Genomic DNA, 15,531 nt, shown 5'->3' with positions numbered 1-15,531 from the left:
AGATGCCTCACAAACGAGCATGAGGACAAGCCAGGCCAGCACGTACACTGCAGAGAGAAGCAGAGGTACATGGCGAAGGCCTGGGCGACCTGTCACCACCAGTTCCCAGTGCTTGTCTTCCAGATCCATTTCTGGAGCTGGATGTGGGAGAGGTGCACCGTCAGCTGCTGTCACCCCTTCTGGTGGTTTCTAGCTTGGGGCAGCACCACTGTAAGAGCTCAGTGCTGCAGAAAACACGCACTGACCTCCATCCCGTCCCAGCCGTGGGCCACGGCCCCTTCCCCAGGGCACCGTCTCCAGCATTCACTCCTCCTTTCACAGAGCCAATTTCATTTATTGCAGTAGCAATATTGCACCAGGTTTATGTCACTTTAGTGAGCTGAACCTTGGCACAGAGCTATCCAACACGTGCAGAAACCAGTACAAGGTGGCTGCCAGTACCACAACAGCTGGGAGTGAACACGGGCGTGGGGGCAGGATCTTCCCCTTTTCATAGCACTATTGGCTTTGGCTGATTCTGCCTTATGACACCATGCCCCAGGACATATCTTTACCTTCTCACTTCAAGTCCCTAGTCCACTTTTTTTCAAAGCAGCGTCTCTAGAAAGCACTTTGGCTGTTGACTTTCCTGTCCTACCACCCACGCACCTTCTTTCTCTTTTTTTTTTTTTCAAATACCAACAACAAACTATAGCAAGTGTTGCACCCAGCACAGTTCTTTTCACTGAAAATTAATTCTTGCAGAAAGAAAATTCAAATTTCTTTTCCAAAGTTTATTTATGGTCATGAATTTGCATGCAACATATTTCAGGAACATCCACTGGTACAGAACCCTGAACACACCTGAGGCAAATTAATCTGAAATCTTACAGGGGGACACAGCTTTTCCCCAAACACCTTCTCCCCACACAGCCTCTACTCAGTCAGCTCCAATTGCCCGATTTTTTCTGGACTTCAGAACTTTTGTTGTTATGTATCATTCACATAAAATAACACGGCTGTTGTCTCCCTTGCTGTCTCACACCTCATTCTGTTTCACAGATCACATCTTTAACCAAAGAAATCATCTCCATTTTGCTTCACATCTGGGAGCAGAAAATTGGCAAAACCATTGTTTCCCTAGCAAAACTCTGACCCCTAAGCCTAATTTGAGGGGCACAGGTGTAAGCGCTGTCGGGGGCAGCACCAGTAGGTGCTGCAGCAGCGCTGAGCTGGGTTAGAGCAGGTGCAGGATGAGGCTTGGAGTCAACAGTTCACTGTTTTTTCGAAAGCAGTTAGAACTCACAGCTGTGTTTTGACCAGCTTCCATAACGTGATGCCTACGTGGGAGCCCTTAGCAGGCACCACTGCCACTGAGCCCCCAGCAGAACCAGAAGCATGGCAAAGCCTTTGACAGTACACACTTGGCAAGGCTAATGCAAACACAGCCTTTACGAGCTCTGGAGATATGAGTCAGAGCTCACCTCTTTCTGCAAACTCTTTCCCCTCCCTTCACATCAGAATTATTTCCATCTGCCTGCTGGTGAAAGGTGTCTTCTTAAGCATTATACATTCAGACACTTGTGTTACATCTGGAAGGACTATCCTGCCCTAACATTAAAAACAGTGCAGAAGGGTTCTTTTGAATGGTGCTAGCAAAGGAAATTCTAAGTTCATGAGCAATTCACAACTCATATGGTTACTTCATTCTGTGTTTTCATGGAACAATGTGCCTAATCTATAATAAATCAGAAGGCATGACTGAGAACTTGTATTTAATTCTAGAAATGCTGAAGAACAATTTAATCATTGCTCTGATGGTCCCAATCCAGAGTTGACAGCTCTGAGGATAAAGTCATTTAGCATTGTGCAACGCAGGAGTGAAACAACACAGGGAAGTACTGCATGAGACAGCCTGGGTAGATACACATCTACCAGGAGCAGTCTCGCTATTCTTTTCCTCTTAAGCCAGTTTCCCCTCAAAGCTGTGAGTAAAAGAAACAAAAGGCTGGATACTTAAGACTTTTTAAACATAACTAGTCTGCTTCATTTTTCATGTCTTTCATTTTCTGAGGCTTTGCAATTTGCCTCCAACCACCCCACTGTGAAGTCCTCAGTCAAGTCAAACCTGTTTGCCATTTGTGTGTGAGTGCCCTTAGACCCAAACCCAGCCAAGAGTTTAGAGTAAACAGATCTACCCAGGGAGGAGCTGGAATTTGAACAGCAAATCATGTATGTCCCAAACAATTACTCCCTCTCCAGGTGAGGGAACGCAGCAACATTTCTGGTGTCTAAGCAAATTTCTCTGCAGCAGTTGGAAAGATGGGAGATTGGTCTTTTTTCATCACAGGTAGGGCAGTGCCTTAGAGAGACTCATCAACAACAACAAAAAAAATTGCTTAGCTAACTAGTCTGCTCCTTTTGCTTGCCTACTGCTGATTTGTTGAGCAAATATTTTAAGAACAGTGGTTATGTAGGTACATCCTGGAACCACCCTCTTACCTCAACAATCGTGTCCAAATTGTTCTGCTGAGTATCTTACACAAGATGTGCATAAGTAATGCATTCTGCTTCTGGTGAGTTTGGTTGTTCTAGCTAACGAGAAGCACCACACGGTGAGCTTCCCATACTGCAGAATGCCTCAAACTGCACTGCTTGACATAGGGCTCATCCTTCTTTTGCACAAAGCTGACCTTTCAAAGAAGATTAAACCTAGGCAAGCAATTGAAAAGCCTGAGCAAGCTGAGACCTGGCAACAAAGCCAAACACTAGCACAAAGGAACCACAAAGGGGAAAAAAAAAAAAAAGGTAGGAATAAATAGAGAAGAGCAGAGCAGAGACCAGAGAGAGCCTTCAGCATGGAAAGGTGACAATATGAAGCACTAAAATCACCCCTCTCCATTTCCCTTTCCCACCACCACCACCAGTTTAGGGATGCTCAGATTCAGACCTGTGAACCATCCTGCTACACATGCACAATGTAATTACATTGGGTAGTCCACTCACCCCTTGATCATTTGAAATGTAAATGACAACTCTACCTCTGTGGGTAGAGTACATCCCATGCAAGACCTGCACATCCCATTCCCCACAGGAAAACATCTCCTTTCTAGGTTGTCACAGAAGATTTCTCTGAAGACAGGTCAGGGTGCTAGAGGCCAAGGCAGGTGAGCTACAGAATCAGTATGGAGGGGTATCAATGCCAGGCTGTAAACCAGAAGAGTAACTTCAAAGAGATCTACTGAAACACTGAGCATTGCTCATATCATCTTTTCTGCCTCTTTTCCCAAAGCCCAAGGATTCAGGATTTGTATGCACAGAAATGGAAGAAGATACCAAGATAATGTGCACAAACTACATGGCCCACATTTGTCACACACATCCTGTTATTCATAAACAAGAACCCGTCACGAATTAAGACAGATAAAAGATTGATACTAGCCAACAATACCTTGATAATCATATAGATAATATGCATGGTTTTCTGTTTTAGAGAGTATGTAAAGTATTAGCTGAAACTTACATGAAAGATGTAAGGAAAGATGGCCAATGGGCCAATGGGACTACAAGTTAAAAAAAAAAAAAAAAAAAAAAAAACACTCAACACCTAACATAAAACTCAGAGATGTTGGGAAATACACTAATGAAGGTGGATGGTGCAACCATCATTTGCCTCCCTTGTCATTATGAGGTAGTCCTTATTACATGATCACACATTGTTTTTGCCTGGGCTCCTGCCTCATTCAGTGCATAATTGTAATGAAAATGAAGGTAAATGTTTTAATGCTAAATGTCTTGGAAGCTTAATGTAGGTGTCACTGCAGCTTTGCTTATGAGACATGTAGCATATGTTTCTGCCTACACTGAAACACAGTTAAAGCTGAGAAGCATATGTTAAGCACGAAGAATTTTATTCGGTGTGATCGGTCTGGTTATATAATCTCAATCTAGCCTGAGTGACGAGCAAACTTTGGATCTCTGATTAGCTTTGTTGTCAGCAGGTGTTACGCTCTGTTGTGACCTGTTTTAACCACACCTATAATCACATAGAGAGCTAAAGGTAACTCCTGAGATTGTCTTTTATCTTTAATCACTTCCTGTTCACACTTCATTCTGCCAACACCTCCTGTCAGGATTATTGCTGTTTATTTCCCATGAATATCTAAGAATATCATTCATCCTGGCAATAAAGGTTTCCATGCAGTGAGGTATGCTACAGAAGTGACCTGTAGTATTTCCTAAAAGGTTACTTGACTGACTTGTTAGTTGGGAAAATAAACAGGAAGACCTACATTGTCTGTCATTAAAAGCAATAGTATTAGGCGGTCGGAGATCATTGAGGCAGTTATTCCAGCGTAGTTCTCTAGAAATGAGAAAGTCTCATACACAGATTCAATCATCTACTGGTAGCACCAGTATTATGGGTCTGATCTTGAAAGTTCTTACTCATGTTGAGTTGCTTCCTCTTACAAATACTCAGATGAGCCCCAGTTGCAGATTTTAGATAAACTGTGTTGGTCATTTACTACTCAGATCCAAGATTTCTAAGAGGTGCTGGTTTTATCTAGTCTACGGGTCATAACTGCACATACAACAACTGAGTCATACCACCGCAGCCTCTTGGAAGTCCACGTCTTCCTCCCTCAGGTACACATAATGATACCTAACCTAAAAATACTTAAGTGGTCAGCCTAACCGCTTTAAAGACAGACCTGAAGAGCCTACTAAGTAAATTTTCTATCATGAGGACCTGCAGATGTCAGCAGTGGTAAGTCCCATCCTCCATGCTACGCTACATCTCACAACAAAACCAACAAAACTGATGGAAATCTCTTTCTAGAATCTCTTTGGGAGGCCACATGGCAATCCCACATTAGGTTATTTATCTGAAAACAAACTGTTTCTTATTGCCGTGAGAAATAATACAAAAATGAGTGCACACTATAAAAAATTATCAGAAGGTTGATCTGAAAGAGAGAAAAAGAGCATTTCTTGCACTATTTATTACTGAGCACAGAGCACATTGTCAAAGGACCCTGCAAACATCAGGACTGAAACAATCCAAAAGCAATTGCACAAAGTCATGTAACAGTGATCCACAAAGGGCTACTAACCTTGAAGATACCACCTCTAGCTCAGGAGTGCAACAGACTACTGACAACTGGGAAAAGATACTAAAACAGCATCACTATAAGTCTGTCCTGATCTTTTAGATCATTACTATCCACTGTCAGAGGCAGGACAACAGGAGCTATTTTTGTATTGGTATTATCAGGAACAGATTTCCATGCAAAGCTCAGCTTCCCACCCTTCTTCGTATACCTTCTGTCTCTGTTGGGGCAGGTATAGCTGTGACAACCCCAATTCAGACGTGCTGTCCCTGTGAAGGACTGTCAACAAGCAGCAGCAAAATAATGGCCGCTGAATGCACTAGTTTTCAAGTCTCCACATTCAGCTCCTGCTCAACATCTCTGTTGGTCCCACCCAGTCTGACTACTGAGAATTATTCTGCACCTTCCACTTCATGCACTGTTTCTCTCTCATTTTCTCTCTCATGTCACAGTCTTGCCTTTGACCAGACTCATCTGCTCACCAGGGTGTCAAAAGTAACACTTCAGCCTTACAGCAGTCTTCAGCACTTCCCAGTGTTGTTCTCTCTCTCTCTCTCTCTCTTTTTTTTTTTTCCTTATGTTTAAAAACATCCTGCATTATGTCCATTGTTAGCTGGAGTGTTATTCACTGCTGTATGGAGCTTCCCATGCTGCCGTTACACACTTTCATAATGAAAGACTTCTCTGCCTGAGTCAACCAAAAACTACTGAAAATGACAAGTATTTCAAAACTACTGCCAGAAATAGTCACACTGCTTTCAGACAATCTTACCTCTGGCAGGCACCTCTTGAATGCAGAAAGTAAAGCATGTTTGAAATCTCCATCTATCTTGCCTGCTCCTTAGTATTTGACAACTCTGTTTTCTGCATAGCTCCATAATCAGTTGCAATTATATTTTTCAGAGGCTCATAAAGGGCCAGCCCTCTCTCCCTATGACATTTGTGTATATACTACAATCTGTCTTATCCCTTGCAAAAATGTGCTCGGCATTTACTTTCTCAATGACTCTCTTGCACCCTTACATTACGCACACTAACCCATGCATTTGTCTAAGAGGTTCCCACACTGGCCTTACAAACCAGAAAAAAAATCTCATCAACAAGGAGAAGGAGTTTGCCTCTTGCTTGAGCCGAGAGTTGGACCCTCCAGAGGTCCATTCTGTGATTCTGTGAAGTTTCTTGGGGGCTTGTAGGGAATGACAGATAGTGAAGGACTAGCAGGTCAGAGCCTCTCTAATTCTGTGGGTACAATCTCTTGCACAGATAGCACTTCAGTCTTCACAGAAATACAGCCACTCATGGACAGAAAACAATGTTTGGAAGGACCAACGTGATACGACGTCATAGTTCAAAGGAAAAAGTTTCCAGTTTTAGCAAGCTGGGAGATCTACTGGGCTAGGATCTGAGACTCTTCAACCCATCCAGTTCACCCTACACTGACAAGACAGAAAAGCAAACCCCACCAAATCAAAAACCCTGAATCTGTTAAGCATAGCAGAAAACATTTGACAATTATTATCCATATACTTTTTGATCAACAGCTACGGGTGGAATTACAGATATTATGGGTATGTGTTTATTAAGTTCATGTGAAAAACGAAAACCAGAACCCCTTATGTTCCTTCCACTTTGACATTCCATATATGCAAGAAATAAGAAGAGCCACATGAAAGGATGAAACGAAAGTCCTGTTCTGTTAGTCGAATGGATTCACCACAGGCTTTAGAGACCTTCAGGCTCCACTCTACCCAATTTAATATGTTTTCTGCGCTTAGCACTATTGATCCTTCTACCTCTGCACCTAAAAATTATGACGACTTTCCTTGCAGATGAACAATCAAGCAATCAATTGTGCTCAGCTTTTCCTTCTTAAGAGAAATCTTAGACAACAGTTAATGGCTGAAAGTAAACAAAAAAAAAAAAATCTTTTTTTTTCATAGCAAGTTAAACCACAGTCTAAAGATAGCACATTCCTTATTTACCCTTATTTCACTCATGTCACATGAGTGACATGTTGGCGTTTTCATTATCACTACACCATGAGCCAAAGACACAAAGTTTTCAATATCCTGTAAATTATGAAACCTTGTTCTGCACTCAAACCATTTATCTAGTTGAGGAGGTCCTTCCTAGAGCTGCTTTGCTTTGTATATAAGACAGAGATATCAGACCTTGCTAGTACTTGGAGAAGCAGCAGAAAAAAAGAAGACCAACTACTTTAGAAAAGCAACACTGGTTAATCAGTGAGTGTTTCTTCCTCTGCACTGCTACTGAAGAAGGCAGCTATCTGCAGACCAAATACGGAGAACCTGGACGATTCACAGGAAAATGATCAGTTATTTTCGGTCAGCCAGCCAACAGGACTCTGAAATTAAGTTTTTTTTCCCCCTTAAACTACCCTCAAAGGAATCTTTAGGGATCTTATAAAATGGTGGGAACTCAATAAGGCTTGTACATTTCTCTAACATCTCATGGTGCAAGACACCTACAGAATTTTTAAAGATCACAAGTATTTGGACCTGCACGGGAAAAAAAATACCATCAGCAATGATACTGTCAGCTTTTACCAGGATGGTTGGTCCAATATTTCAATAGACTTCCAGAGTGTATTCCCTACCTTGCCTCTTGCAATGGGAGTATGAAAACCCAAATGGTTTAATGGTTTCTTTTATCTTATCACCGAGGTACACAAATACCTCTTTTAAACAGTGCCCTGGGAACAGAACAAAATTAATCCTTTCCTTTGGGACACTTGATTCTTTAGGTCTTCCTTTCAAGCAGTGCAGTTCTGGTATCTGCTCCTACAAGACACAGAAAGAAACAACCCAAACCAGAGGCAATGTTGCCAAGCATGTTTCCTCTAGCTTTGGGTGAATCCTTCTGGCAGGCTTTGATATGCTCTGGAAAATATATGCTGTTATAACTTTGCAGCTACTGTTGTCTGCAGCAGTCCTGCCTGAATCTGGTCCAGTGTAGTTCACCAAGAGTCAGTGTTAGAGCAAGCATGCCTTAGCTGTTAGCTATTGTATCATCACATCATTTCCCAGCATAGTATCTTATCACTGATCATCTGGGGAAGCAGGACAGAGCTTTTTGTTAATTTGCCAGAAGGAGCCTCGTAGGGCAAGTTCCATCTGAAATACGTGCAGAAGAGAAAAGCTGTGTGGCCTTCATTCTCATTTTTATTTTTACTGAAAAGTAAAGCAATCAGTGCTAGCTTTGCAAGAAGATCCTCAGGGTTATCCACAAAACCAGAGAACCCCAAGTAAGTAAATGCCTAAAATAAAACGAAAACCAGTAACAAATGTATTGTTTTCCCTTGCTTCTAACACAATACATCCCACTACGCCCCTAAAACCAATACTGAATGTATTTAATTGTGATCATGCTGAACACAAGATTACCAGAGCCAGAAAATGTCTTGGATTTGAATCAACAATTGTTTTCCATTTTGAAAACTTCACAATGAACATGGCTGGAGACTTGGCTTCCACTCCCTGAATGAAAACCAACATCAGCTTTGGGTCCCCTGAGTCCCAAAACTGAAGTGACCCAGAGGCTGCAAAGGTCAGTGCAACCAAGCACCACCACTGAATTTACTATTTTTGCTATCATAATGCCCAAAGCCTTCAGTCCTGAGCCAGGGTCCCCACTGAATTAGGCAATGTGCACACAAACCTGAAAAAGCAGTCCCTGCACCAAAAACCTTACGGTACAAGTTTCAGCAGGCTCCATCAGCTACATAAAACAAGCAAGGGGGGCTGGAAGGGGACCTGGTAACCCAAAGGCAAGCACATAGTGGCACAATGAGCATTAGTCATGGCTTACTACCAACTAATCTCAAAACAACATTTTCCAGTAACAGTTCTCACTTTTACCAACAAACGACATAACAGAGCTTTTTTTCTCTCTGGGCTCTCAGTACTGAACCACCTACAGACAGAAAATCCCTCTTCTTTTTCACTAGCACTACACCATTTTGATGCATTTTGTGCACTGTGGGGAAAAAAAAAAAAAAAAAAAAAAAAAAAAAAAAAAAAAAAGAGCATCAGCAAAAAAAAATAAAACATAGCAAACCAATCATTTAGATGCAGGCTGGCCTTTCTTTTTACAGTGAAAGGTTCCCCCCCCCCCCCAAGAGTAAGAGACTCCAAAACTTGGTCTTATAAGGAGGTGTCAATGAGGTCCTTTATGTAAAAGTTGCATTTAAGAGGGAAAACTCATGGTTCTCAAAAGTACATTGCTTTTTCCTCTTGCATGCTTTGTTCTGAGCCTGCTGCTAAATGTGTATTCACTAGACCAGCTTTTATTAATAAGACTTGTGGTACTCTGCATGGTAGCTCTGAGTCAGTGGGTGATCTTCTATGCAGTGTTTATTATTTTACTAAATTTGAAGGGCCCTAAGCTCACATGCTTATGCTCTCAAGTGTCCTGCTCAGTTGGAAAGGCAAACCACTGACGGCGGTACGAGGTGCAGCTTGGCTCCAGAGCTGGGGGCTGCGAATTTGCCATGAACGCTTTCTTCTGGTGGGATGTGAGCTTGGGAACTGAGCTATGTCTGCCAGGGATTATCCCATGTTGCCAGGAGGCTCTACCACTACATGCTTCAGTCCATCATTTCTTATTTTCACTTTGTACTGTGAACTGTAGAAGGGGGCTGCCCTTTAGCTCCAGCAGCACAGGGATAGGTTCAGACCCCTGGAGTCCTTGGATCCTGAAGGAGATTTCAAAAATGCAGAAGGGGAGGCTGGACTCACCTTGCAAAGTAGCTCTACCACAGTGCACATGACCTTATATGCTATATTAAATTAGGAAGTGCTCCATTTCTCCCTAAGCTGAGCAATGCTAGGCGAGCCAAGCAAAGTAAGTGGATTCATGTGCTCTGAAAGCACACTGTCTAAGCAGATATGAATCCTTTTTCCACTCAGAGTAAGGCATTATTTATGAGTTAACCATATATTCCCCTGTGATCACAGTGCAAGAAAAACAGTCATTCACTCCTTGACATGATACGATAGTTCTCCAAGCTTCCTCAATATAGTGGGTTCAGGCTAAATTCCCCATTTGTCCTGCCTTTACAATTCCCAGCAAATGAGTCCTAGAATGACAGAACACCATTTTATTGAACTAACTAGCTGCTTTTGGCTTTCTTCTTATTTCTCCCCTATAACACTGAGGCTTTTATCTTGGGGCTGTCTCCTCCTGGGCATGCTTCCAGCTAGCTTTAGTGCCTGCTGCACATTAGCACTGTCTACGCAATATCATCATTGCTTTAAAAACGTACCAAATGCAGGAAAACAGTTTGTCTCTCTCTCTCTCTCTCTCTCTCTCCCCCCCTCCCTTCCCACCCCCCTCTTTTTAATAAGAATTTTTTCCATGTGGTTAGAGAAATAACATCTGGAATTACTGAAGGCTGCCAAAAAGAGAGAATGAAAACAATGAGTTGAGTCACACTTAAACCTGCCAACTTCATTTAATTTAGACCTTCTTGGGGTGCTTTGAAAAGAAAAAAAAAATATGGAAAATGTTTTAGTTTGCTTTTTATAATGCAACTTTTTTTTTTTTTTAATCTGCTGATGTAAGTTGCAAAGTCAGCCTAGACACAGCACCATAGCATAGGCATTCATCCTTGCAGCACACTGGTATTAAAATCTCTGTAATTCATCTGCACGTATGCAGCATCATATCCAGGTATCACTTTCTGAGCGGAGTCCCACCGAGCTAATGAAATTGCTCCCAGGAGTAGACATGGAGCTGCACTAGACCTTTTAATTCCATCTCACAATGCAGTGCAGAATAACATGGAAACTTCCTAAACTTCCCTTTTCCTTACCAATGAACAACACTGCTGAGTAAGTGCTGAAGAAGCACAAAACACCCTAATGTGGTAAAATTTAAGATCGCAAGCTGTAGCAATGCGATCCTCTTTCCTCAGTAAAAGATCAGTTCCTGCATGATTGCCCCAGCCCCATTTAAGGACACTATGCTTCTCTGCATAGTGTGGCAAAGGCCTGTAAGTGTTTCCATGTTCTGAATTTTTTATGTCTTTTTGCCTTCAACAGTTAAGTTATGCTAGGGCATGGTTGGTATGTCCACTGAAGCTGGTGATTACAATGCCATACAGATACACAGAGCAGGTTAACTTTTAATGAAATAGGGTACTCAGACAATAGGAACTGCCAGCAAAATATTCCATGGAGAAGTCACAAATAGGAACCACGCCAAGCAGTCTGATCAGTTTTCCATGGGATTTATATGCAAACATATGTGCATCAGGTGGAGGAAGAAAAGAGCAAAGCTGGAGGCTGCCTGCTGCCTGCTGGAGCCTTGCACATGTGAGGGAAGACCAGCAAAGCACAGTAATCAATAGGCAACAGAGCGGGAAGCAATTGTGGCAACACTTCGGGAAACATCTGACAGAGACCTCTGCACAACAGGCTCAGCTAGAAAGAACGATGAGCCAGGAAACTTCCTCCTTCTGGTGGGTATGCAATATATTCAGGGATTTGTAGGTGCCGTTTGTAAACTGCCTGAACCCGAGATATACCCAACTACATCCTCCATCATTCCTCCTTAAAGAAACCACTCAAAAGGCTTTTAGCTCTCTCAAACTGCTAGGTCAAGCAGGCTTGCATGGTTTGTATCCCTAAAAAACATGTGCAATTATGATCACTCCATTACAGTATATCTGTATCATCTGACACTGGGGGAAAGGTGATGGTGAGTCAAAGCTGTATGACCACAGGAGATGCTACACTCTCCTCATAAGGGTAGCTGTAGTAGAAACTCCTTAACGCTTTTACAAGGGTACTTTTACAGGCATTTCAAAAGGCCCTTAGGAACGAACAGCCATACTAGCATTCATCCTGACATCACCCCTTTCTGACATTACCTTACCACTACTCCCGCAGGAGGAGCGCACAATGAAATAGCTTTCATAGCAGTGTCCCAGCAAGATAATTCCACCGTGGCTTCAGCAGCCCGTTACTAGCTCAGGCAGAAGGTGTCTGCTCTCCTCCCTTCACTTCACCAAAGTTGCTATTTCATCAGGCTATGACAAACCGCCTTCCACACGGCTATCAGAGCTCCTTTCCCCCAGTGCCAAGCTCCTGGAAATTCTTATCGAGCTTGCCCACTTCATTGTTCCACGCTATCATGGGTTATCAGAGGAGTCACTTCACATTTAGCACACGTGGACTTTTTTCTTTTCACTAAGTCACTTGGCAGTGGTTCCAGCCACTCTCCTTGCCTCAAAGGCTTTGAACAATCCTACCAAGATGGCTGGGCAGCGAGAGATGTATTAACGAGACTACCTCACGTGGGCATACCTTTGTTCCAGGATAAGGCTCACAGTTTAGTTAAAAAGCCTTCATAAATAGTAAGCTAAAATAACCCCAGCTTCATACCAAAACAGGAGTGTCTACAAGATGTGGCTACACTGATTTAATTTCACTCCTTATCTTATACCAAGAGCTTTCCCATTTAGACAAAGTGTTGGCCTGCTAAATGGTAGTTAACCACCCACTATTTTGTACTTATTAACTTGCTGTCATTTAACATAAAATGTTTAGGCAAACCATGAGAGAGATCAGAATTCTGATCCTCATATTAAAAAGAAAAGGGCTCCGGGCATTAGATTGTGAAATACGATTTCCCAGGATAGATTAAATTCTGGTTTAATGCTCTTTTTGATATCACACAAAGTCAAACCTCATTTCATAAGGGGGCACTTCAACATGCTTCGCATTCAGCGTGCTTTCCCTTGATAAAGACTCTGAGCTGCAGCAAACTTGGAATTTGATCAGAACCTCTGGAGCAGCAGCCAGCGGTGGGAGTGGAGGAGAGTAAAATCCACACCACGAACCTCATCTCACAGAAGTTCCTTGCATAGTTTTTCAGCAAACACAAACAAGAGGAATGAGCCAAGGGGCTCAGCAGAAAGCATCACAGACTTGAATTGTGCTGCAGGACAAACAGACTGCAGATGCGGAGTCTGGCTCATGCAGCAATGCCAAGTACAGCATACCCCACGTTTGTATCCGCATGTTGACTACGTTTCTGCAAGAGCCGTGGCAGAACGACAGAGAGAAGCATGCATTTAGGACCATCTGTAACCAAGAGGGTACTGAGGCCTGAACTTCTTCACATGGTAACTGTGTCTAATTATGGAAGAACTAAAGAGTCTAACTATAAAAGAACAGTTGAGAAACTTATGACCTAACCCAGGCTGCCATGTATCTGCCATGCCTCGGAGCTTCTCACAGCAGTGCAGTTTCAGGGGGGAAGTTCTCCTCTTTCCTCATGAGCTTGCATAATTTCTTCATACGTTCCCTTACCTTTTGCATACTTTAATAAGAACCAGTGAGTTGAAATATGAAAGCACCATTGTTTACAAGAAAACCTACCATGATTGATGGCATTACAGGAAATCAGCAGGAGACTGCAGAGTAGGAAAGTTTGGAATGAAATGGAAGGAGTATCCTGGAAATCTGGGAATGGACCATTTACCACAAGACATCACCTACCACTCCCAAGTTCTCTTCCTTCTCTGCTTGGGTACACAATTCCCTGGAAGTAGAAGATCTCTGCAACTGACAGGTGATATTCTGGATCTGGCAAAGTAGGTTTTGACCCTGCAACTTTAAAGTGAAGGTCCACCACTGCCTTTTAAATTTATTACTTCCATTGTACCTCATTCTGGACCTACTCCCTTTTATTGGGAGTAGGTTGCCAAATGTGCAGGCTGCCGCAGCCATGTGTAGCACATTATACCCCCTTGGGGCCACCCTCATCTGATTGCAATTGGTGAATAACATCATTTCTAAGCCCTGTGGGCAGCCAAGCAAAGGGTAAGATAGCAAAAAGCATTTAGCCATTCTCCAACTTGCCTCAAGTCCCACCATCCTCTTCGGTACACAATGCCACACTTCACATGTGCAGATTAGTGAGATGATGCTGGCAAAACACAGTATGCTGCAGTTCTGCCAATATCTGCTATTCTTTTGTGGAAAACTTTACCATTAAGCAACTAGGTCTTGATCTAATGTGATGAGTGTGGCTGAATATTTTTTGTAATGCTTCCAGACAGTATACTCTCAGCAGACAAAAGTGAATTTTCAGGACAATCTTAATAGCGGATCATGACTCATACGGTAAAGGAAGGTTTCCATAGCACAGCATATGAACAAATAACCGATAATGCCAGGGCATGGCTTGGCCAGAGGCAAGTAATAGTAATAGTTTACTGCACAGGACTCCAGAAGTTGTCCATGTGTCATTTGGAGCCACAAGCAGTGGCTTTGAGTAATTAATTAGCCAAAGATCCCTGTATCTCATAGATCAGTTTATATGCTGGTAAAAAAAAAAAAAAAAAAAAAAAGTTCTCACAGGCAATATAGATAAAAAGCAATAGTAAGTGATTAATTATAGTAGATTCATGTCAATTGTTATTTAATGAATTTCATTATGTTTTATAACTAATTAAGACTCTTCCATATTAATTCTTGCAAAATAAATTGCAAGCTAACTCCAACATTTTTTTTTCTCATTCCTTCACCCTCCCACACAGTAGGTGCTTTTAAAATTTTGATTACCTTTTATCACACTTGTTTAATTTGTTATAACTCATTTTGACGCATGTCTTGTTGATGTGTTATGCAATACTTCTTTTAAAAAAAATACAAAAAAGAGAAGACAAACACATGCAGTGTTGGAAAGTCACTTACAAGCAGGCACTGTTCACTTGCTTCTTCCCATATTCCATGCTTCTCCATTGCCCTTCCCCAAGACAATTTACCCTCTCTAATTAGGGGCAGAGGAGTGAGGGAAAGTAGGGATAATATTTATGAATATCTGTCAGATTCACTATTCTCTGCAAGCTTATGTTTAGTCTGAAGAAATACATTAGACAGTTCAAAAATCTGTCTCCCTTTCTTCCTTTTAGCAGTCCCCACCATTGAAAAATGAGAGCATTTTCCAGGGAAAAATCATCAACACCAATTAGAAAAGGACTGCAGCTTTGTCAACTGGGCAAACTACTCTGTTATTATACTGATCTAGGAAATCACAACCTACGTGAAGGTCTTCCTTAGTGGATCTACAAAAGCAGCCCATGTTCCCATGTAAAGAAGAAGGGTAAATTATCTATAGTAATCATTCCTGGGTTTAAGAATATATATATATATGTATGTATACAGTCAATATATCTGCCAAGTCTTTCAATCCATAAACCACTTATATTATGGGGAAAAAAAAATAAAAATCTTTATGTAACATTTGGTAGTGGGTAGCAATACTTACTATTTTGTTGAAAAGTCTTCAATCTTTAAAAAAAAAAAAAAAAAGGAAAAAATGACTTTTTCTGTATAGACAGGTATGGCTTTGGCATAATCCTCCTATGTTCCTTTCTTAAATAATAATGCAATAGAATAGAGAGATCTAA

The sequence above is a fragment of the Aythya ferina genome, assembly GCF_964211825.1.
Source record: "Aythya ferina genome assembly, chromosome: 3".
NCBI classification, from domain to species: domain Eukaryota; kingdom Metazoa; phylum Chordata; class Aves; order Anseriformes; family Anatidae; genus Aythya; species Aythya ferina.
The sequence above is the reverse complement of the archived record's forward strand: the minus strand, read 5'-3'. Positions refer to the sequence as shown.